Here is a 26,090-nt window from a genome sequence, read left to right as displayed (position 1 = left end):
CTCTTTTCCCTAACCCCTGGTCAGACACACCTGTGTACCCATGATGTGGACACAGGAGACAGCATGACTGTCAAAAACAACATTTTTAGACAGTCTGACCTAGTTAAGGAAAGCATCAAAGTGGAAGTCCACAAGATGCTGGAATTGGGAGTCATTGAGCACTCTGACAGTCCGTGGGCTAACCCAGTTGTCTTAGTCCCCAAACCTCACACAAAAGATAGTAAGAGAGAGATGAGGTTTTGTGTGGACTACAGAGGACTTAATTCTGTCACCAAGACAGATGCCCATCCCATTCCATGGGCAGATGAGTTAATTGATAAGTTGGGTGCTGCCAAATACTTGAGTACCTTTCACTTGACAGCAGGGTACTGGCAAATAAAAATGGCACCAGGAGCAAAAGAAAAGACAGCATTCTCTACACCTAATGGGCACTACCAGTTTACTGTGATGCCCTTTGGCTTAAAGAATGCCCCTGCCACCTTCCAAAGGTTGGTGAATCAAGTCCTTGCTGGCTTGGAGTCCTTTAGTGCAGCTTATCTTGATGATATTGCTGTCTTTGGCTCCAGCTGGCAGGATCACCTGGTTCACCTGAAGAAGGTTTTGCAGGCCCTGCAAGCAGCAGACCTCTATATCAAGGCATCCAAATGTCAGATAGGGCAGGGTACTGTGGTCTACTTGGGACACCTTGTAGGTGGAGGTCAAGTTCCGCCACTCCAACCAAAGATCCAGACTATTCTGAACTGGGTAGCTCCAAAAACCCAAACTCAAGTCAGGGCATTCCTTGGCTTGACTGGTTACTATAGGAGGTTTGTGAAGGGATATGGATGCATAGTGACACCCCTCACAGAACTTACCTCTAAGAAAATGCCAAGAAGGTAAACTAGACTGTAGAATGCCAACAGGCCTTTGAGACCCTGAAATAAGCTATGTGCACAGCACCAATTCTCAAAGCTCCAGATTACTCCAAGCAGTTCATTGTGCAGACTGATGCCTCTGAACATGGGAAAGGGGCAGTTCTGTCCCAAATGATGATGGCCTTGACCAGCCTGTTGCTTTCATTAGCAGGAGGTTACTCCCCAGGGAGCAGTGTTGGAGTGCCATTGAGAGGGAGGCCTTTGCTGTGGTCTTGTCCCTGAAGAAGCTGAGACCATACCTCTTTGGTACTCACTTTGTAGTTCAGACTGACCACAGACCTCTCAGATGGCTAATGCAAATGAAAGGTGAAAATCCTAAACTGTTGAGGTGGTCCATATCCCTACAGGGAATGGACCTTATAGTGGAACACAGACCTGGGACTGCCCATGCCAATGCAGATGGCCTTTCCAGGTTCTTCCACTTAGAAAATGAAGACTCTCTTGGGAAAGGTTAGTCTCATCCTCTTTCGTTTGGGGGGTTGTGTAAGGAAATGCCTCATTGGCATGGTTACCCCCTGACTTTTTGCCTTTGCTCATGCCAAGTTATGATTTGAAAGTGTGCTGGGACCCTGCTAACCAGGCCGCAGCACCAGTGTTCTTTCCCTAAACTGTACCTTTGTCTCCACAATTGGCACAACCCTGGCACTCAGGTAAGTCCCTTGTAACTGATACCCCTGGTACCAAGGGCACTGATGCCAGGGAAGGTCTCTAAGGGCTGCAGCATGTCTTATGCCACCCTAGGACCCCTCACTCAGCAGATACACACTGCTTGCCAGCTTGTGTGTGCTGGTGGGGAGAAAATGACTAAGTCGACATGGCAATCCCCTCAGAGTGCCATGCCAACCTCACACTGCCTGTGGCATAGGTAAGTCACCCCTCTAGCAGGCCTTACAGCCCTAAGGCAGGGTGCACTATACCAGAGGTGAGGACATAAGTGCATGAGCAAAACCTTAGATATTGTAAGTGCAGGGTAGCCATAAGAGTATATGGTCTGGGAGTCTGTCAAATACGAACTCCACAGCACCATAATGGCTACACTGAAAACTGTGAAGTTTGGTATCAAACTTCTCAGCACAATAAATGCACACTGTTGCCAGTGTGCACTTTATTGTAAAATACAGCCAGAGGGCATCTTAGAGATGCCCCCTGAAAACATACCCGACTTCCAGTGTGGACTGACTAGTATTTGCCAGCCTGCCACACACCAGACATGTTGCTGGCCACATGGGGAGAGTGCCTTTGTCACTCTGTGGCCAGGAACAAAGCCTGTACTCGGTGGAGGTGCTTCTCACCTCCCCCTGCAGGAACTGTATTACCTGGCGGTTAGCCTCAAAGGCTCACCCCCTTTGTTACAGCGCCGCAGGGCATCCCAGCTAGTGGAGATGCCCGCCTCTCTGGCCACTGCCCCCACTTTTGGCGGCAAGGCTGGAGGAGATAATGAGGAAAACAAGGAGGAGTCACTCCCCAGTCAGGACAGCCCCTAAGGTGTCCTGAGCTGAGGTGACCCTTACTTTTAGAAATCTTCCATCTTGTAGAAGGACGATTCCCCCAATAGGATTAGGGATGTGACCCCTCCCCACAGGGAGGAGGCACAAAGAGGGTGTAGCTACCCTCAAGAACAGTAGCCATTGGCTACTGCCCTTCCAGACCTAAACACACCTCTAAATTCAGTATTTAGGGGCTCCCAGAACTGAGGAAGATAGATTCCTGCAACGTAAAGAAGAAGAAGGACTGCTGACCTGAAGCCCTGCAGTAAAGAGGGAGATGACAACTGATTTGGCCCCAGCCCCACCGGCCTGTCTCCCCACTTCGAAGAAAACTGCAACAGCGACGCATCCAACAGGGTCCAGCGACCTCTGAAGCATCAGAGGACTACCCTGCAACTAAAGGACCAAGAAGATCCCGAGAACAGCGGCCCTGTTCAAGAAACTGCAACTTTCTGCAACAAAGAAGCAACTTTTAAAGCCCACACGTTTCCCGCCGGAAGCGTGAGACTTTCCACTCTGCACCCGACGCCCCCGGCTCGACCTGTGGAAAACTAACACTACAGGGAGGACTCCCCGGCGACTGCGAGCCTGTGAGTAGCCAGAGTTGACCCCCCCTGAGCCCCCACAGCGACGCCTGCAGAGGAAATCCAGAGGCTCCCCCAGACCGCGACTGCCTGCTTCAAGGAACCTGATGCCTGGAACCAGCACTGCACCCGCAGTCCCCAGGACCTGAAGGAACTGAACTTCAGTGCAGGAGCGACCCCCAGGCGTCCTTCTGCCTAGCCTAGGTGGTGGCTACTCCGAGGAGCCCCCCCATGTGCCTGCCTGCATCGTTGAAGAAACCCCCGGGTCTCCGCTTTGATTCCTATCTGAAACCCGACGCCTGTTTGCACTCTGCACCCGGCCGCCCCTGTGCCGCTGAGGGTGTACTTTCTGTGTCTGCTTTTGTCCCCCCCAGTGCCCTACAAAACCCCCCCTGGTCTGCCCTCTGAGGATGCGGTACTTACCTGCTGGCAGACTGGAACCGGGGCACCCCTATTTCCATTGAAGCCTATGTGTTTTGGGCACCTCTTTGACCTCTGCACCTGACCGGCCCTGAGCTGCTCGTGTGGTAACTTTGGGGTTGCCTTGAACCCCCAACGGTGGGCTACCTTGGACCCAACTTGGAATCCTGTAAGTGTTTTACTTACCTGTGAACTTAACATTTACTTACCTCCCCCAGGAACTGTTGATTTTTACAGTGTCCACTTTTAAAATAGCTTATTGCCATTGTTGTCAAAACTGTACATGCTATTGTGATTATTCAAAGTTCCTAGAATACCTGAGTGAAATACCTTTCATTTGAAGTATTACTTGTAAATCTTGAACCTGTGGTTCTTAAAATAAACTAAGAAAATATATTTTCTATATAAAAACCTATTGGCCTGGAATTTGCCTTTGAGTGTGTGTTCCTCATTTATTGCCTGTCTGTATACAACAAATGCTTAACACTACCCTCTGATAAGCCTACTGCTTGACTACACTACCACAAAATAGAGCATTGGAATTATCTCTTTTTGCCACTATCTTACCTCTAATGGGAACCCTTGGATTCTGTGCACACTATTTCTTACTTTGAAATAGTATATCCAGAGCCAACTTCCTACAGAGAGGGTGCAACACCCTGCTCCCAAAGGAAAAGCTTTGTTCTGCCTTCCTGGGACTGAGATGCTCAGACCCCAGGAGGACAGACCCCTGTCTGTGAGGTGGCAGCAGCTGAAGCTGCATTGCAAGCCTCACAGAGGCACAAAGGGTCATCACTTCAGGTGATCAAAAAGTTTTTTTTTAAAGAGAAAAATCAAATGGATGAAAATTATAAACTGACTAGTTTCTTAGGACAAGAATCAGTTCAAATTCATATAATACATTCGCCTCCAAGTGTGTGATTGTATCCATATGAATATTGTATAATAGACCTTATTTTCAAATCTGACAGATACAACATCCTCCTAGAGAAAAAGATGTATTGCATGCCAGTGCAACAATTGTAAAAGAACTCCAAAAGAGTTCAAATCAAGAAGCCCATTCAATAGACGAAGTAGAACTGATTAACGGTACATCACTAAGAAAACGTATGAAGTGCTGATCGAAGTCAGGGAACAAATAAAAATGTCCAAAGGACGCTCAACACTATAGAAAAGTCTATACCAATGAAAGATTATCCTCCCCGTCGGGGAACTGAACCCTGGTCTCCCATGTGACACATGGGGATACTGACCCCTATACTAACGAGATTCAGGTTTAGCCTAAAAGGCCAGAACAAGGAAGGTCTGATTATGTTTAAGAAAAGAGTGATAGCAAATGAAAAAGAGAAATGTACTCGTCAAAAGGTGCCACCACAGCTAACCCATTTGACAGTACAAAGAGACATAGGCCCTCATTCCAACCCTGGCGGTCATGGACCGCCAGGGTGGATGGACACGGAAGCACCGCCAACAGGCTGGCGGTGCTTCAGTGCCCATTCTGACCGCGGCGGTAAAGCCGCGGTCAGAAAAGGGGATCCGCCGGATTACCCCTGGCTGGGCTGAATCTCCATGGTGGCGCTGCTTGCAGCGCCGCCATGGAGATTCCGACCCCCTTCTCGCCATCCTGTTTCTGGCGGTTTTTACCGCCAGGAACAGGATGGCGGGAACGGGTGTCGTGGGGCCCCTGGGGGCCCCTGCACTGCCCATGCCAATGGCATGGGCAGTGCAGGGGCCCCCTAACAGGGCCCCAGCATGATTTTCACTGTCTGCTTAGCAGACAGTGAAAATCGCGACGGGTGCAACTGCACCCGTTGCACCCCTGCAACACCGTCAGATCCATTCGGAGCCGGCCTCTGTGTTGCAGGGCCTTTCCCGCTGGGCCGGCGGGCGCTCCTTTGGCGGGCGCCCGCAGGCCCAGTGGGAAAGCCAGAATGGCCTCCGTGGTCTTTTGACTGCGGAGCGGGCAAATGGCGGTGACCGCATGGCGGGCGGCTACCGCCACCCGCCGCAGTCAGAATGACCGCCATAGTAACTAAGGCCCTCATTACAACTTTGGCGGTAACTGCCGCCTACCACCACAATACCGTTGACGGTCATGGTGGCGGACAGCGGTAAGGTGGCACTGCTGTCAGCAGCAGCGCCACGCCAGCAAAACACCGCTGACCATATCATGAGCAATGATACGGCCTGGTGGTGTTTTGCTGGCGGACGCTGCTGCTGGCAGCAGCGCTGCGTTCCGTCTCCTGCCAGAGGACCCACTGCAAGCAGGTAAGTCAGGTTCTCCGACAGGAGAGGGGGGTTGGGGTGTGGTGTTTGTGTGTGTATGAGGGTGTCCTGTGTGTGTGGGGGGTGTGTGTGCCTGTTTTTGTATGCATGCATGCGGGTGTGAGCCGCGTTGAATGCGTGTGTGAATGACTGAATGTGGGTACATGTATGTTGTGTGTTGTGAATGCATGTGTGTGACAATGTATGTTGGTGTGTGTTCCAGTGTGTGGGTGTTTGTGTGTGTGCATGCGTGGGTGGATATGGGTATGCATGTGTGTATGATTGTGTATGTGTAGGAAAGTACCATCTTCCTTGGCATGTTACCCCCATTTTTACCTGTATGTCAGTATGTTTTTGTCTGTCTCACTGGGATCCTGCTGGTCAGGACGCCAGTGCTCATAATTTATGGCCTAATGTGTATGCCTGTGTAGTGCCTAACTGTGTCACTGAGGCGCTGCTAATTAGAACTTCAGTGCTTATTCTCTCTCTGCTTTTAAATTTGTCACCGTAGGCCAGTGACTTCATTTACCAATTTCAATTGACACACTGAACCCCCCTTATAAGTCCCTAGTATATGGTACCTAGGTACCCAGGGCATTGTTGTTCCAGGAGATCCATATGGGCTGCAGCATTTCTTTTGCCACCCATAGGGAGCTCAGACAAACCCTTACACAGGACTGCAATTGCAGACTGCATGAAATAACCCACACGTTATTTCGCAGCCATTTTCACTGCACTTAAGTAACTTATAAGTCACCTATCTGTCTAACCTTCACTTGCTGAAGGTTAGGTGCAAAGTTACTAAGTGTAAGGGCACCCTTGCACTAGCAAAGGTGCCCTCACATATTTCAGGGCCATTTCCCCAGACTTTGTGAGTCCGGGGACACCATTACACGCGTGCACTACATATTGTATTGTATTGTATTGTAATAGTATTTATATAACGCTTACTACCCCTGATGAGGCATCGAAGTGCTTTTTGGCAAGTAGTACGCTACTTCGGAACCCAAAAAGAATTAGTGGTGGATTAGTATAGGGAAATATGAGTACAGTTTTAGTATTATTATGAGTTAATTTGAGCCATGGATATGAAAGTTTGTTAGTTAGATTGACTGTAGTAATGGAGGGGTGGAGGAGGGAAGAATCTAGAAGTAGAAGTGTTAATTGGGAGTTTATGGTAATAGGATTTTGGCTTGGGATGAGTAAAGGGAGAATGGAGGAAGGACGAATCTGTGGAAGGGGTTAGGGAGATCATAGTAGCAGGGTGAGATAAATGAGAGAGAATTTAGTAGGGTTGTTTGGGAGATCATGGTAGTAAAGTGAGGTTTGGGTGAGTTAGATGTGGAAGCGGAGGGAAGAGCTTAGGCAGAGTTATTTAGGAGATGAAAGTAGTAGAATGGATTTGGGATGAGTCAGAGTGGGAATCGAGGATAGGTTGATAGAGACATGACATATGGTGATGGGTAGATAAGTGTGATATAAAATGAGAGCAGGAATTCATAAGTATCTAGTATAACAACTTATCTAGGAGTCATGCAATGACCTATGAACATGTTAAGCATAGAATAACATACACACACACACCTATATATATATATATATATATATCTACACAGACACACACACACACATATATACACACATGAGTACACACACATATGCACACAAATATGTATATACATATACATATTTAGAACCATGGGTAAATATACTTAGTTAAACAGGTTTAAAGAGTATGTGTGTAGTTTATTGTTATGGCATAGTAGTGATACATATTTTCTAAAGAACTATATATAATTATAATATACACATAATCAGAAAATATGCAGTCCATAGTTGTTTGAATATGGTGTTTATGAAGGAAAGAGCCAATTCTTGAGTAGTTTTCTGAAGACAAGATAGTTATCTGTGGCTCTTATCGTTGGGGGTAATGAATTCCATAGTTTGGCTGCTTGAACAGAGAAGGATATACCACCTATAGTCTTTTTCTTTTATGGTGGTGTTCTAAGGCAGGGTGCCAATCTTGAGCGGAGGTTTCTTTGAGGAATGTATTTGGTTTCTGATAAAAAGCGGCCCTGTTCCATGTATAGCTTTGTGGGTGATACAAAGCAGCTTGAAAGTGCATCTTCTGGCAACGGGTAACCAGTGTAGTACTCTCATGGCAGGGGAGATGTGGGCTTGTGGTTTTACATGTAATAGTAGCCTGGCTGCAGAGTTCTGAATATGTTGTTTTTCATAATAGATAGAGATGATCCATGGTAGAGGCCATTGGCATAATCCAGTTTGGATAGTACAAGCGAGATAGTAGCTTGCACCATGTGTGGAAATCCGAGGTGGGGGAAGATGCGTCGTAGAGTCTTCAAGGTGATGAAGCTTGTTCGTGCTAATATGTCCACTTGGGCATTCATAGGTAACTTGGAGTCCATGGTGATTCCAAGGTTTTTAACTTCCTTGGATAATTGAGGAGCTGGTCCAAGATCATCAGGTCAGGCGCACAGTGGGTCATAACTTTTCCAGTCACCACATATGAGTATTTCTGTTTTGGAGGCATTTAGTTTGAGATGGCTCCAGGTCATCCACTGATAAACGGCTCTGAGGCAACTGAAGATTTCTGAGTTTTCAATGTTTTTGGGGCATTCTAATTTAAGTAGTATTTGTGTGTCATCTGCATAGTTGTAGCATGTGAGATGAAAATCAGTGATCAGTTCTGGTAATGATATCATGTAGATGTTGAAAAGCAAAAGTGAGATGATTGATCCTGGGGGGGTCCCTGCTGTTGTGAGGTAGGGTTTGGACGAGAAGGGGGGAGAATAGATGATGTTAGATCTTTTTTGAAGGTAGGATGTAAGAAAGTCAAGAGAACTTCCTTCTATGCCGGTTTCGTGGAGTCTTTCAATTAGGGTGTCATGATCAACCGTGTCAAAGGCAGCCAAGAGGTCCAAGAGAAGTAGTACAGCACCTCCATTGCGGTCGACTGTGTTTTTAAGGTCATCCCAGATGGCTATGAGTGCTGATTCAGTGTCTCTTCCTGGGCGGAATCCAGTTTGGAAGTCTGGAAGTATAGAATTGTCTTCAATTAATTGTGACATCTGGGCGAATGCTGCTCTTTCTATCAGTTTCCTTAGGAAAGGTCCATCTGTGATTGGTCTGTAGTTGTTGGGGTCTTGCCGGTCTAGGTTTGTTTTCTTTAATAACGGTCATATGTATGCCTTTTTCAGGTCTAAAGGAAAAGTTCCTGTAGTTAAAGAGTTGTTGATGATTGTTCTTACAGGTGTGGCAGCAGAAGTGGATAAAATAATGTTTTTGAAGATTTGTGGTGGACAAGGGTCAGAAGGGCAACCGGAAGGTCTGCTTGCTTTGACCAAATCCATAAATTCACCTTGGGATATTTGTTTGAAGGACTCTAGAGGCTGGCTTAGTTTATTCTTAGAGGGTATTTTAGGAAAGGGGTTGGTGCTGATGTTTTTTTCTGTTTTAAATAGTAGTCCAATGTGTCTGCCTTGGTTGTGTAATGAGTTGGCAGTTTGGTTGTGAAATCTTGAGTAATGGGATAACTTCCTTCTATGCATGTAGGTTTTTGAAATTCATTGAGAATTTTATAAAATTCTTTGGATGTAGATTTAGCATTTTGAATTCTGCTTGAGTAGTACCTTTTGTTTTAGCTTTTTTGATTGATGAGTTGCATATTCTGTTAAGTTTGTGTAGCTGCAGTTTGTCTTGACTGTTGTTTGTTTTGAGCCAGGTCCACTGCAACTTTCTGATTTGTTGCTTTAGCTTTTTAAGTTCTGTGTTTCTCCAAGGTGTTGGTTTTCTTTTGTCGTGTTTAGTTTTTCTGAGTGATATTAGGATATCAAAAGCTTCCTGTAGCTACTCATAAAGTTTAGGAACAGAATTAATTGTATCTAGATCTGTGTTGGCTGTTAGTTGTGTTTCTAAGTCATCAAAACTGAGTTTGCTCCAAGGTCGATAGGTGCATGTGTATAAGTAGTTGTGGGGTGTGTTGATTTGTGGAGTTTTATGTCAGAAAGTTATCAAATGGTGGTCTGACCATGTGATTGGTGTGATGCTATGAATGGTAACTAGTTCAAGCTTAGCAAAAATGACATCTAGGATGTGTCCAGTGATGTGTGTGTGATTGTGTACAATCTGATGTAGGTTCAATGCGACTAGGCTAGTGGTGATAGCTTTTGGAAGGGGCATATTTGGTTTGTCAAACCAAATGTTTAGGTCCCCAAGAATGTATAGGTTTGAGTATAATGTACAAAGGTTTGAGAATGTGTCTAGAAAAGCATCTGGGAATTTTGAGTTGTTAGGTGGAGTCTGTAAAGGAGGAGAAAGTTACAGGAGGAAGTTGGAGTAGGGCGGCTTCTGGTGAGGAGGGCTTCACAACCTTGTATGGAAATGTTGTCTGTTCTACTGAGATTTATTGCCTGTTTGAATATAATAGCTAGTCCACCTCCTCTCTTGCCTATGTGGTTTTGTGTGATGGTTTGATAGCCCGGAGGAAGGGCTTCGTGCAACACTGGGGCAATGTCATCTCCCAACCATGATTCTTTTATGAATAGTAAGTCAGGTTGCCTGTCTGTGAGCAGGTCGTAGATGTGGTGCTTGTTTTTTGAGAGTGATCAAGCATTTATCAGCTGGCAGTTTAGAAAAAATGTGTTAGTGGCAGTATTGTTTGGCTTAGGAGAAGGGTAAGCAGCATAATATGAGCTTAAAGCAGGTGTGGTGTTAGTTGTGACAACTGTGTGAGGGTCACAATAGTCTTGTTTTTCAATATAGTGTTCCTCTTCTAGCAGGTTTAGGAGGCATTTTATTGGGTCTGTGTGTGTGGGTGGTGGTCATGGTGGCTGAGAGAGACCTGAAGAGTGTACTGTTTTTTGTAGGGCAGCCTTATTATGTAATAGACAAGGGGATGCGAAGTTGTTAAGAGCGGCATGTTGTTTATTTTGTTTGCGTCTGTTTAGTGTGGATGGAGTATGGGTTAGGGATGGTGGAGGAGCATGTGGATCATGATGTAAGGCTCTAAATTGTTCAATGGAGGAGAGGCGAGTGAATGAAAGTTGCTAGGTTGGGGTGCTTGTGGTAGGTGTTTGTGAAAAGTGAGAATGTAGGGGTGAAGATAGGACGGGACTTGTATTCTTTGTGTAGTCATGAGGGTTACAGTGAGTGTGACGATAAGTATAATGGTTGTGTTGATTTGAAGTGCTGATGTGTGTGGCCTGTATTGTTTTGTGGAATAGTGAGAGGGGATATTGATGTAGTTGTTTTTGGTGAGGGATTTGTATGTGAGTTAGTGCTGGTGAGTCGAATTAGTGTATTACAGGGGGTGTTGATGTGTTTTGGAGATGAATGTATGAGGTGTGTAAGAGGAGATGGATGTGTGTCAGGGGAGTTTGTGTTAGTTGTGATGATTGGAAGAGGTAATATATGTGGTGGAGGGGAGTGTGAGGATTGTATTGTTGTGTGTAATTGGTGAAGAGAGGGGAAGGGTGTTTGTAGATGGTATGTTGGAAGGCTGGGTTTGGGAATTGTTATGATGAAAGGTGGTCTGTGTAGAACAAACAGAGGATAGTGTTGGTTTGTATGAACAGGGAGTGTGAATCTGGAAGGCTGAAAGTAATGTTTAGTGTGGTTTTGTGTTGGGTGGGTGATGGCAGGTTGTGTTAGTGGGAGTGGACAGAGTAGTGTTTATTGTGAGAATGCAGGGGTTTGACTGTTATTGTAGTTCTGGAGGATATGAGTATATATGTTGTATAAGGGGCACTGTGTTGGATGATGGGACATTGCAAACTGTCTGCAGTCAGTTTGTGATGCATGAGTTGGATGTCTTTGCAGATAATGTGTTTGCATGTTGATGGATGTGTAGGGAATAAAGTCCTTTCTGGTCAATAGAGAATTTATTCTGGCCCTAGGCCCTAGGTCCCACCAGTCCTGAACAGGCAACAGCCCTTGTCCTATCCGCCCCTAGCCACGACGCCAGGGCTGAAGACGACCTGAGTCCTAGCCTTAAATAGCCCTACTGGCCAATAGAAACCTAGTCCTAAACCTAACCAATCAGATTTGGAACCCTGATTCAAACACCCAATGGGAGATCCAGCCCTAATCACCAATCATACCCCTTAACCTGACAACCAATCACAAGCCCAGGCCTAAAACCAGGAACCAATCAGAATCTCAGCCCTATCCACCAATCACAAGCCCAACTCTAATCCCTAAACCAATAGAAAGACACGCCCCGAACAACCTATCACAACACCATATACAACAACCAATAGGAACTTATATAAGGGGCAGGTTAACTGAAGTCCAGTCCCTGTGGGCAGGGAGGAGGCAGCTGCTGCTCTATTCAGAATCTCCTTGGATACAGACAGGCTGAATCCACACTTCCAAGCTAGCAGAGTCTACTTTCCAGGTAAGGGAGAGATTGTTATAAAAAAAACACTGAAATACTGCTTGTCGCACACTTTGAAATGTGGCTTTTTTAAGACAAAAAACAGGGGATGCAGACAGTTTCTAAACACAATTTAAATCACAGAAAGATTAAGCAGTCTCCTAAACACACTCTGCAAGATGTATGTAGCATTTTTACTTAGAAAAGAGGGGGGGGGTGCTTTTATGCTGTCTTGTGCCACAAACTAGAAGGGAAATTCACACAGTCACGGCTAAAAAAAACCCATCACTTTCAAAGGTCAAGCTGCCTGAAACAGAGAGTCTACAGTAAAACAGGCATGGGTAGCAGTAAAAAAAAGCCTTTAAACAAATAATACTTTTTCCCAGAAAAGTCTGGGGCTCCTTACCTAGGTCTTTTAGGAATCCTTGAACATTGGGCTGTATTAAGGCACAGGGAAAATGCTGGGCTCACAAAATGAAGGTGGCTGTCTTGGGCTTCCCTCCACAAATTAAAGGGGCCAGAGCAGGTGTGGGAGGGGGGCTCAGGTTGCTAGCGGCTCAGAGAGCCAATCAGCTAAGTCCAGTCCCTTTGGGCAGGGAGGAGGCAGCTGGTGCTCTATTCAGAATCTCCTTGGATACAGACAGGCTGAATCCACACTTCCAAGCTAGCAGAGTCTACTTTCCAGGTAAGGGAGAGATTGTTTAAAAAACAAACCACTGAAATACTGCTTGTCGCACACTCTGAAATGTGGCTTTTTTATGGCAAAAAGTAGAGGATGTAGACAGTTTCTAAACACAATTTAAATCACAGAAACAGATTTAGCAGTCTCCTAAACACACTCTGCAAGATGTATGTAGCCTTTTTACTTAGAAAAGGGGGGGGGGGGGGCTTTTATGCAGTCTTGTGCCACAAACTAGAAGGGAAATTCACACAGTCATGGCAAAAAAAAAAACACCACTTTAAAAGGTCAAGCTGCCTGAAACACAGAGAGTCTACAGTAAAACAGGCACGAATAGCAGTTTAAACAAATAATACTATTTCCCAGAAAAGTCCACTTTACATAGGTATTTTAGGAATCCTTGAACACTTGGCTGTATTAGACTACAGGGAAAATACCTTGGGGTGGGGTATCTTGGACACCCTGACTGTTTTCTTACAGTCCCAGCGACCCTCTACAAGCTCCCATAGGTCTGGGGTCCATTCGTGATTTGCATTCCACTTTTGGAGTATATGGTTTGTGTTGCCCCTAGACCTTTGTTCACCTATTGCAACGCATTGTAATTGTACACTGTTTGCATTACTTTTCTGACTCTTACTTACCTGTTTTTGGTTTGTGTACATATAACTTGTGTATATTACTTACCTTCTTACTGAGGGTACTCACTGAGATACTTGTGGTATATTGTCATAAAAATAAAGTGCCTTTATTTTTAGTAACTCTGTGTATTGTGTTTTCTTATGATATTGTGCATATGATATAAGTGGTATAGTAGGAGCTTTGCATGTCTCCTAGTTCAGCCTAAGCTGCTTTGCTATAGCTACCTTCTATCAGCCTAAGCTGCTAGAAACACCTCTATTCTACTAGTAAGGCATAACTGGACCTGGCACAGGGTGTAAGTACCTTTGGTACCCACTATAAGCCAGGTCAACCTCCTGCAGAATGCGAATCATGAATTCCCCTCTAGACGAGTGTAGTGTGTGCAGAATCCCTGGGAGAGTAAGAATACAGTAAAGGTAAGTACAATACCCAACCCCAGAGCCCAGAAAAGCAGGAGTAAAGTACTTCAAGTTTATTTAGGACACACTACACCTCGTGATTGGGATTTTGCAACAACCAACCAAGTCTGCATAGAACAATAACATGCCCGACTTCATACCGAAAGCATGAAAACATACCCAACTTCCAGTGTGGGCTGACTAGTTTTTGCCAGCCTGCCACACACCAGACATGTTGCCGGCCACATGGGGAGAGTGCCTTTGTCACTCTTGGGCCAGGAACAAAGCCTGTACTGGGTGGAGGTGCTTCTCACCCCCCTCTGCAGGAACTGTAACACCTGGCGGTGAGCCTCAAAGGCTCACCCCCTTTGTTACAGCGCCACAGGGCATCCCAGCTAGTGGAGATGCCCGCCCCTCTGGCCACTGCCCCCACTTCTGGTAGCAAGGCCAAAACTTCTGTGCTAGAGACCCGGGGATGCATGGAATTGTCCCCCCAATACCAGAATCGTACTGGGGGGACAATTCCATGATCCTAGACATGTTACATGGCCATGTTCGGAGTTACCATTGTGAAGCTACATATAGGTGGTGACCTATATGTAGTACACATGTGTAATGGTGTCCCCGCACTGACAAAGTCCGGGGCATTTGCCCTGAACATTGTGGGGGCACCTTGGCTAGTGCCAGGGTGCCCACACACTAAGTAACTTGGCACCTAACCTTCACCAAGTGAGGGTTAGACATATAGGTGACTTATAAGTTACTTATGTGCAGTGAAAAATGGCTGTGAAATAACGTGGATGTTATTTCTCTCAGGCTGCAGTGGCAGTCCTGTGTAAGAATTGTCTGAGCTCCCTATGGGTGGCAAAAGAAATGCTGCAGCCCATAGGGATCTCCTGGAACCCCAATACCCTGGGTACCTAGGTACCATATACAAGGGAATTATAAGGGTGTTCCAGTGTGCCAATGAGAATTGGTGAAGATAGTCACTAGCCCGTAGTGAGAATTGTGAAAAGCAGAGAGAGCATAAACACTGAGGTTCTGATCAGCAGAGCCTCAGTGATACAGTTAGGCCCCACACAGGGAACACATACAGGGCCTACATTATGAGCACTGGGGTCCTGCCTGGCAGGATCCCAGTGACACATATCAACCACACTGACAAGATAGGGTTTCCACTATGAGCACTGGGCCCTGGCTAGCAGGATCCCAGTGAGACAGTAAAAACACCCTGACATATACTCAGAAACAGGCCAAAAGTGGGGGTAACAAGGCTAGAAAGAGGCTACCTTCCTACACATTCCACTTTCTTAGTACATGGTTTGTGGTGCCCCTAGACCTATTTTCTCCCATTGCAATCTATAGCATTTCCTATTGCTTGCATTGTTCTATGATTATTTACTTGTCTAATTTTGGTGTCTAGTGCATATATTGTGTATAATACTTACTTCCAGAAGGAGTATAGTCTCTAAGATATTTTTGGTACTGTGTCACCCAAATAAATACCTTTATTTTTTGGTAACACTGAGTATTGTCTTTACTTGTGTATAAGTACTGTGTAACTATAAGTGGTATTGCATGAGCTTTGCATGTCTCCTAGTTCAGCCTAAGCTGCTCTGCTATAGCTACCTCTATCAGCCTAAGCTGCTAGAAAACTGCTACTTTTCACTAATAAGGGATAACTGGACCTGGTATAAGGTGTAAGTACCCAAGGTTCCCACTACAAACCAGGCCAGCCTCCTACAGTATGTGTGCGCGTGTGGGTGTGTAATGCTAAGCAGACACTGAAATACGCGACGGGTGCAACTGCACCCGTCGCACCCCTGCAACTCCGCCGGCTCAATTCTGAGCCGGCGTCCTCGTTGCAGGGGCATTTCCTCTGGGCCGGCGGGCGCTCTTTTGGAGAGCGCCCGCCGGCCCAGAGGAAATGTCTAAATGGCCGCCGCGGTCTTTTGACCGCGGTGCGGTCATTCAGCGGCGGTACCTTGGCGGACGGCCTCCGCCGTCCGCCAGGGTCATAATCAGGCCCATAATGGACTCGTAATACGGCTGGTGGTATATCCGTCACTTTACCGTCACTTTTGGGACGGATTAACACCTCCTCCAAAGTTGTAATAACCCCCTTTGGGTGCTGCTGTGGCCCAGGAAGGACCAGGATGTTGCCACTTGGAGGAGGAGACAGAGGGGGCGCCCAGCAACTCAGGGAGCCCTCACAGAAGCAGGCAGCACCCGCAGACGTACCTGAACAGGCAGTTGGAAGGAAAGTGACCAGAGTCCACCCGGGGTCACAAAAGGGAGTCCCACGACGCCGGAGGACAACTCAGAAGGTTGTGCACTGTAGGAAGGAGTGTCGGGGACCCAGGCTTGGCTGTGCATGAAGGAAATCCTGGAAGAGTGCACAGGGGCTGGAGCAGCTGCAAATCAAGCGGTACCCAGTAATGCAGTCTAGCGCGGAGAGGCAAGGACTAACCTCCACCAAACTTGGACTGAAGAGTCACTGGACTGTGGGAGTCACTTGGACAGAGTTGCTGAGTTCCAGGGACCATGCTCGTCGTGCTGAGAGGGGACCTAGAGGACCAGTGATGCAGTCTTTTGGTGCCTGCGGTTGCAGGGGTTAGATTCCGTCGACCCACAGGAGATTTCTTCAGAGCTCCTGGTGCAGGGAGGAGGCAGGCTACCCCCAGAGCATGCACCACCTGGAAACAGTTGAGTAAGCCGGCAGGATGAAGCGATACAAGGTTGCTAGTAGTTGTCTTGCTACTTTGTTGTGGTTTTGCAGGCGTCCTGAGCAGTCAGCGGTCATTCCTTTGGTAGGAGGTGAAGAGGGAGATGCAGAGGAACTCTGGTGAGCTCTTGCATTCGTTATCTAAAGAATTCCCCAAAGCAGAGTCCCTAAATAGCCAGAAAAAGAGGTTTGGCTTCCAAGGAGGGAGGATTGGCTACCAACAGAGGTAAGAGCCTATCAGAAGGAGCCTCTGACGTCACCTGCTGGCACTGGCCACTCAGAGCAGTCCAGTGTGCCACAAACACCTCTGTTTCCAAGATGGCAGAGGTCTGGGACACACTGGAGGAGCTCTGGGCACCTCCCCTGGGAGGTGCAGGTCAGGGGAGTGGTCACTCCCCTTTCCTTTGTCCAGTTTCATGCCAGAGCAGGGCTGGGGGATCCCTAAACCTGTGTAGACTGGCTTATGCAGAGATGGGCACCATCTGTGCCCATCAAAGCATTTCCAGAGGCTGGGGGAGGCTACTCCTCCCCAGCCCTGACACCTATTCCCAAAGTGAGAGGGTGTTACACCCTCTCTCAGAGGAAATCCTTTGTTCTGCCTTCCTGGGCCAGGGCTGCCTGGACCCGAGGAGGGCTGAAACCTGTCTGATGGGTTGGCAGCAGCAGCAGCTGCAGTGGAGACCCCGGAAAGGCAGTTTGGCTGTACTCGGGTACTATGCTAGAGACCCGGGGGATCATGGAATTGTACCCCCAATGCCAGAATGGCACTGGGATGACAATTCCATGATCTTAGACATGTTACATGGCCATGTTCGGAGTTACCATTGTGATGCTGTACATAGGTTCCCCCGCACTCACAAAGTCCGGGGAATTTGCCCTGAACGATGTGGGGGCACCTTGGCTAGTGCCAGGGTGCCCACACACTAAGTAACTTTGCACCCAACCTTCACCAGGTGAAGGTTAGACATATAGGTGACTTATAAGTTACTTAACTGCAGTGGTAAATGGCTGTGAAATAACGTGGGCGTTATTTCACGCAGGCTGCTCTGGCAGGCGTGTGTAAGAATTGTCAAAGCTCCCTATGGGTGGCAAAAGAAATGCTGCACCACATAAGGATCTCCTGGAACCCCAATACCCTGGGTACCTTAGTACCATATACTAGGGAATTATATGGGTGTACCAGTATGCCAATGTGAATTGGTAAATTTAGTCACTAGCCTGTTAGTGACAAATTTGGAAAGCAGAGAGAGCATAACCACTGAGGTTCTGGTTAGCAGAGCCTCAGTGAGACAGTTAGGCATCACACAGGGAACACATACAGGGCACATACTTATGAGCACTGGGTCCCTGTCTGGAAGGGTCCCAGTGACACATAGACTAAAACAACATATATACAGTGAAATATGGGGGTAACACGCCAGGCAAGATAGTACTTTCCTACACAACCTCCCCACCCCCAAACGAAGGACAATAAGACTAGCCATGATCTGATGAGTCTTCATTGTCTAAGTAGAAATATCTGGAGAGTCCATCTGCATTGGAGTGGGTACTCCCAGGTCTATGTTCCACTGTATAGTCCGTTCCCTGTAGAGATAAGGACCACCTCAACAATTTAGGATTTTTACCTTTCATTTGTTTTAGCCAAAGTAGAGGTTTGTGGTCTGTCTGAACAATAAAGTGAGTGCCAAACAGGTATGGCCTCAACTTTTTCAGTGCCCAGACCACAGCAAAGGCCTCCCTCTCAATGGCAGACCAACGTTTTTCTCTAGGGGTCAACCTTCTGCTGATAAAAGCAACTGGTTGATCCTGGCCCTCAGAATTCAGTTGTGATAAGACTGCCCCTACCCCTAATTCAGATGCATCAGTTTGAACAATTAATTTCTTGGAGTAACATCGGCTTTTTAGGACAGGTGCAGAGCACATGGCCTGTTTGAGCTCCTCAAAAGCTTTCTGACAGCTAGCTGTCCACAATATCTTTTTAGGCATCGTCTTACTTGTGAGATCATTAAGAGGGGCTACTATGGAGCCATAGTTTTTAATGAATCTCCTGCAATACCCAGTGAGTCCTAATAAGGCTCTCACCTGGGTCTGTGTTGTGGGGGGAACCCAATCCATGATTGTCTGGATTTTCCCCTGTAGTGGTGCAATCTGTTCTCCACCTACCAGGTGTCTCAGATAAACCACCTTTCCCTGCCCTATCTGGCACTTTGAGGCCTTGATAGTGAGGCCTGTCTTTTTCAGGGCCTTCAAAACTTTTCCAAGGTGGACCAGGTGCTCATCCCAGGTGGAGCTAAAGACAGCTATATCATCTAGATATGCTGCACTAAAAGCCTCCAACCCTTGCAGGACTGTGTTCACCAACCTCTGAAAAGTTGCAGGTGCATTTTTCAAACCAAAGGGCATCACTGTAAATTGGTAGTGCCCTCCTATAGTTGAAAATACAGTTTGGGGTTTAGCATCCTCAGCCAATTTGATCTGCCAATACCCTGCAGTCAAATCAAAGGTGCTTAGATACTTGGCAGATGCCAGTGTATCTATGAGCTCATCTGCCCTGGGTATAGGGTGAGCATCAGTTTGTGTTAACTGATTGAGACCTCTGTAGTCTACACAAAACCTCATCTCCCTTTTTCCATCTTTTGAGTGAGGCTTTGGTACAAGCACCACAGGACTCGCCAATGGGCTTTCAGAAGGTTCAACCACTCCTAGATCAAGCATTTTCTGAACCTCTTGTTTTATGCAATCCCTGACATGGTCAGGCTGCCTTTAGATTTTACTTTTGACAGGCAAGCTGTCTTCAGTGTGAATTGTGTACTCACACCAAGATGTGGTGCCTGGCACAGTTGAAAAGAGTTCAGAAAATTGTCCAAGGAGATTTATGCAGATGTCTTTCTGTTCTGCAGTCAGACAATCTGTCAAAACTACTCCCTCCACTAAAGCATCATTTTCGGTGCTGGAAAAGAGATCAGGGAGAGGGTGACTCTCTTCTTCCTGTCCCTCATCTGTTGCCATGAGCAGGGTGAGATCAGCCCTGTCATAGTAGGGTTTTAGGCAGTTGACATGAATCACCCTAAGGGGACTCCTGGCAGTGCCCAAGTCTACCAGATCGGTAACCTCACCCTTTTTCTCAACAATTAGATGGGATCCACTCCATTTGTCCTGGAGTTCTCTTGGGGCCACAGGCCCCAATACCCACACCTTCTGTCTAGGTTGGTACTGGATCAGAACAGCCTTCTGGTCATGCCATTGCTTCTGGAGCTCTTGGCTGGCCTGAAGGTTTTTACTGGCCTTTTTCATGTATTCCGCCATTCTGGATCTTAGGCTAAGTACATAGTCCACTATGTCCTGTTTGGGAGCTTTTAAAGGTTGTCCCCAACCCTCCTTCACAAGTGTTAGTGGACCTCTTACAGGGTGTTCAAAGAGGAGTTCAAAGGGGCTGAAGCCCACTCCTTTCTGGGGTGCCTCCCTGTAAGCAAAAAGGAGGCAAGGTAACAGGACATCCCATCTCCTCCTGAGTTTTTCAGGGAGTCCCATTATCATAGCTTTGAGAGTTTTATTAAACCTCTCTACCAGTCCATTAGTCTGTGGATGATAAGGAGTGGTGAATTTGTAGGTTACACCACATTCCTTCCACATTGCTTTCAAGTATGCAGACATGAAGTTGCTACCCCTGTCTGATACAACCTCTTTTGGGAAACCCACCCTGGAAAAGATTCCCAGGAGGGCCTTTGCCACTGCAGGAGCTGTAGTTGTCCTTAGAGGAATTGCTTCAGAATATCTTGTGGCATGATCTACAACCACCAAGATAAACCTATTGCTTGAAGCAGTAGGAGGGTCAAGGGGGCCAACTATGTCAACCCCTACCCTTTCAAAGGGGACCCCAACCGCAGGTAGTGGAATAAGGGGAGCTTTTGGTGTGCCACCAGTCTTTCCACTGGCTTGGCAGGTCACACAAGACTTGCAATAATCTTTTGTGTCCTCTGACATCCTAGGCCAGTGAAACAGGGGGACAAGCCTTTCCCATGTTTTGATCTGGCCCAAATGCCCAACCAAAGGAATGTCATGTGCAAGAGTTAGGAGGAACTCTCTGTACTGCAGGGGAATGACCAATCTCCTGGATGCTCCAGGTTTTGGGTCCCTTGCCTCGGTGTTCAAGAGGTTGTCCTCCCAGTAAACTGTATGTGAGTCACTGACATCCCCATTTTGCTGCTTGACAGCTTGCTGTCTGAGACCCTCTAATGTGGGACAGGTTTGCTGGGCCACACTCAGCTCTTCCCTGGCAGCCCCCCCTCCACCCAAAAGCTCAGCAGTGTCTGCTGCCAGCTCCTCTGGTGAAGGTTCTGCACAGGGAGGAAACTCTTCTTCTTTAGAAGGAGAATCATCTGTAGAGGGAGGGATAGTGGGTAGGGATTTACCCTTGCTACCCCTAGCTTCAGGGAGCACTTGGTCCATTGTTCCAGGATCCAAGTTACCCTGTCCTTTTTGCTTTTTGGCCTGAGCCCTTGTCAAAGCAAAAATATGCCCAGGAATGCCCAGCATTGCTGCATGAGCCTCCAACTCCACTTCTGCCCAAGCTGATGTCTCTAAATCATTCCCTAGTTAACAGTCTACAGGTAAATCTGAGGCAACCACAACTTTCATTCGACCAGTAACCCCCCCCCAGTTGAGATTCACAACAGCCATGGGGTGGCTAAGAGTGTTGTTATGAGCGTCTGTCACTTGGTACTGCTGACCAAGTAGGTGTAGTTCGGGGTGCACCAGTTTCTCTATCACCATGGTAACACTGGCACCTGTGTCCCTGTAGGCCTGAACCTTAACACCATTTATTAGGGGAAGTTGCTTGTACTTATCCATATTAAGGGGAAAAGCAACCAAGGTGGCCAAATCAATGGCACCTTCAGAGACTAACACAGCCTCTGTGGTCTCCCTAACAAGACCAGCCCCAACTAAAATACCAAAAGTGATCCCAGCTACTCCCTTGGATTGGCTATTAGTATGTTTGATCCTACCACCACTGCTATTACTAGGGGCACTATAATTTGCAGTAGGGGTTGTGGTAGTGGGAGGTTTGGTGTTTTTTGTTGGACAACTGGCATCAGTTGTCCAATGGCCTTTGACTTTACACAAATAACACCAAGGCTTTTTAGGTTGATTTGAAGAGGATTTGGACCCACCACCCCCACCAGAGGATTTTTGTGGGCCTGATGAATACTCATTTTTACTTTTGTCCCCACCCTTGTCTGAAGACTTACCATCCTTCTTCTTGCCATCCTTGTCACCCCCTGTATGAACTTTTCTGTTCACTCCTGTTCTGACCTATTTGTCTGCCTTCTTTCCCAATTCTTTGGGAGAGGTCAGATCTGAGTCCACTAGATATTGGTGTAACAAGTCAGACACACAGTTATTCAGAATATGCTGTCTCAGAATAGGATTATACAGGCTTTCATAGTCAGAAACTCTACTGCCATGTAACCACCCTTCCAACGTGGACGTGGACGTTATTTCACTGGCAGGCGTGTGTAAGAATTGTCAGAGCTCCCTATGGGTGGCAAAAGAAATGCTGCACCACATAAGGATCTCCTGGAACCCCAATACCCTGGGTACCTTAGTACCATATACTAGGGAATTATATGGGTGTACCAGTATGCCAATGTGAGCACCGTATGAGCACTGGGGCCCTGCCTGGCAGGGTCCCAGTGACACATAGACTAAAACAACATATATACAGTGAAATATGGGGGTAACATGCCAGGCAAGATGGTACTTTCCTACACTAAGCCAAAACCCCTACCAGTGAAGACTCTAGATGACAACTGACTCAGCCGCAGCCCTACAGGCCTGTCTGCAGCTTGAAGGACTCTGCTACCAAAAGGCGATGCATCCAGCAGAACCAGCAACCCCTCCAAACCACCAGAGGACTGCCTGCCTACCAGAGGACCAAGAACTCCAGGGACAGGGGCGCTGTCCCTAAGAAACCCTCCAAAAAGGTCTCCAGAACTTCCACAGATCCACGAGTCCTGCCCACTCTGCACCTGACGCCCATGGCCCTTGTCCAGGTGTCCCACTGGTCCAGAGCAGGTCCACAGGTGATTACAACCTTGTGTCCACCCTTGGTTGACCCCCCCTCCTGGCCAAATCGACAACGCCTGCAGCCTAAATCCAGAGGACCCCCCCTGACCACGAAAGAACCGGATGAAGATTCCCGACGCCTAAAGGTCCCCCTGCACCTGCAGCCTGTTGGTCTTGGGGAATCTGATCACCGGTCCAGCAATGTTCAGAACGCAGCCCTCCTCCTTGTCCAGCCTGTGGTTTCCTGGAACCAACCCCCTGTATCCAGCCTGCAGCATCTTTGTGACTCCTGAGTTTCCGCTATTGAAAAGCCTTGAGAGCCTGACGCTGTGTTTGCACCCTGAAACCGGTCGTCCCTGGACCACTGCGGGTGTGTGTTTGGTGCTGACCTCTGGCCCCCCAGTGCTCACCTAAACCCACAGGTCTGCCCTTCGAAGTCGCGGGTAATTACTTGCTAACAGAACTGTTTCTGAGTGCCCCCAGTCTTCATAGGATCCTATCCTAAATTTACATTCAACTTTGACCTCAGCAGTCGGCCGGCCCTGTGCTGCTGCTGGTGTAAGTTTGGGGGTCATCCTGAACCCTGACCTGTGGAAATCCTAACCCCCGGAGACTAGAACTGTAAGTTGAGTACTTACCTCAAAACTGCACTAACATTTCCCCCCAGGACTGTTCCGAAACTTTCACTGTCAACTTTTCAAAGAGAAAAGTGTTACTTGCCTGTAAACTGTTTTATTTATGTAATCTAAACAAAGCGTCTTCAATACATATGCAGGATGCTTACTTGCAAATGTACTTACCTGCAACAAGATCCTTTTGGTTCTAGTAATCAAGTAACAAAATATATTTTTCCATTACAAATACATTGGCCTGGAGTTAATCACTGAGGGCCTCATTATGAGTCTGGTGATCCATGGACTGTCAGACTTGCGGTGGCGCTCGGACCGCCCCTGACAGGGGCGGACCGACTGCCATATCATGACCGTGGCGGAGCCACCACGGTCTGACCACTGGCAACGTCAGGTTGCAGACGGCCTGGCGGTGCTGGCGGGCTCAATCTGCCAGGGCAGCACTGCAAGCAGCACTGTCCTCCGGATTACGACTCACGTTTCCGTCAGCCTTTGCATGGCAGTCCCACCGCCATGAAAAGGCTGGCAGAAAGGGGGTGCTGGGGGCCAAATGGGGGCCCCTGCCTGCCCATGCACTTGGCATGGGCAGTGAAGGGGCCCCCATGGAGAGCCCAGTCGCGATTTTCACTGCCCGAATTACGGTTGTGTTGTGGTGTGTTTCCTGCTGGGCCAGCAGGCGGAAATGCTGTTTACACGTTGAATCTGGGGACCCACCAGCAAGGGATTCCTTAAATAGACCTAAAAGTGGGTTTGGTCACCTTGCAAGTTGATCACCTATCAGGAGGGGTCTGTGACGTTACCTGCTTGACCTGGACTCTCAGATGCTCCCAAGGGCCTCTACACATCTTGGTTTCAAGGTGGAAAAATCGAGTGGCCACCTAGAGGAGCTCTGGGCACCACCCCTAGGGTGGTAATGGACAGGGGAGTGGTCACTCCCCTTTCCTTTGTCCAGTTGCAGAACTGGTGCAAACAGGTTTATGCAAGGAGAGCACTACATGTGCCCTTCAAAGCAAATCAGTGGCTTGGGGAGGCTACCCATCCCAAGCCTTGTAACACCTTTTTCGAAGGGAGAGGGTGTTGCCTCCCTCTCCCACAGGAAATCCTGTGTTCTGCCTTCTCCTGCCTGAGCTGGTCAAGCGGCAGGAGGGCAGACACCTGTCTGAGGGGTGGCAGCAGTGCCAGCTGCCCAGAAAACCCTAGAAGACTGGTAGAAACAATACTGGGGGCCCTCTAAGGAGCCTCCAGAGTGCATGGGATCATACAACCAATACTGGCAACAGTATTGGTGTATGATTCTAACATGTTTGATACCACACATGCCCAGGTTCGGAGTTACTATTATGTAGCTGGACACAGATAGTGACCTGTGTCCCATACACGGGTAAAATGGCTTCCGTGCACTTACAAAGTCCAGTGTAATGGACTTGGAGTTCGTAGGGGCACCTCTGCTCATGCAGGGCTGCCCTCACACACCAGGACCTGCACCGGGACCTGCACCCTGCCCTCTGGGCTGATCACCTATCAGGAGGGGTCTGTGACGTTACCTGCTTGACCTGGCCACTCAGATGCTCCCAAGGGCCTCTACACATCTTGGTTTCAAGGTGGAAAAATCGAGTGGCCACCTAGAGGAGCTCTGGGCACCACCCCTAGGGTGGTAATGGACAGGGGAGTGGTCACTCCCCTTTCCTTTGTCCAGTTGCAGAACTGGTGCAAACAGGTTTATGCAAGGAGACCACTACATGTGCCCTTCAAAGCAAATCAGTGGCTTGGGGAGGCTACCCATCCCAAGCCTTGTAACACCTTTTTCGAAGGGAGAGGGTGTTGCCTCCCTCTCCCACAGGAAATCCTGTGTTCTGCCTTCTCCTGCCTGAGCTGGTCAAGCGGCAGGAGGGCAGACACCTGTCTGAGGGGTGGCAGCAGTGCCAGCTGCCCAGAAAACCCTAGAAGACTGGTAGAAACAATACTTGGGGCCCTCTAAGGAGCCTCCAGAGTGCATGGGATCATACAACCAATACTGGCAACAGTATTGGTGTATGATTCCAACATGTTTGATACCACACATTCCCAGGTTCGGAGTTACTATTATGTAGCTGGACACAGATAGTGACCTGTGATCCATACACGGGTAAAATGGCTTCCGTGCACTTACAAAGTCCAGTGTAATGGACTTGGAGTTCGTAGGGGCACCTCTGCTCATGCAGGGCTGCCCTCACACACCGGGACCTGCACCCTGCCCTCTGGGCTAGGAGGGCCTACCATAGGGGTGACTTACAGTGTCCTGGTGCAGTGACCGGTGGTTAGTATGATTCTAGTGAAAACAGTCTAAGCACGTTGGTAGCAGGCAAAAAAGCGGGGGTAACCATGCCAAAACGAGGCTACTTTCCTACAGCTCCATTGGCATCATCGGTGGTGCTTTCTGCATCATCTGCAATGCTGATGGAGTCACATGCAGTGCTGGGGATGTGAAAAATCTTGCACAGCACAATACAATTTTAACATATTCTGGAAATGCCACTTATTTTTCAGAATCAATATAGCAAAGCTTGGCACATTAATAATACATATGGGATATCGGAATGTTTCATTAATCCTAAAATCAAGTCAACTTAAGGAAAACTGAAGTATATCAAAAATCGCCTTTTTTTAAACAATACACAAATTAGAAATCACTTTTGGCACTTGGTACCAACTCTAAGTTTCTTTCATTATTTTCCCTTTTTTGATTTACTTATGAGTATTTCAGTACATTGTGATTATTTCATCAAAGATTGTCCTGGTGACTTTTACCTGTATGTCAGTAAGTTTTTGCCTGTATCACTGGGATCCTGCTGGTCAGGACCCCAGTGCTCATAGTTTATGGCCTAATGTCTGTGTCTGTATAGTGCTTGAC

The sequence above is a fragment of the Pleurodeles waltl genome, chromosome 7 (assembly GCF_031143425.1).
Source record: "Pleurodeles waltl isolate 20211129_DDA chromosome 7, aPleWal1.hap1.20221129, whole genome shotgun sequence".
Classification (NCBI taxonomy): Eukaryota; Metazoa; Chordata; class Amphibia; order Caudata; family Salamandridae; genus Pleurodeles; species Pleurodeles waltl.
This window is presented reverse-complemented; position numbering follows the sequence as displayed.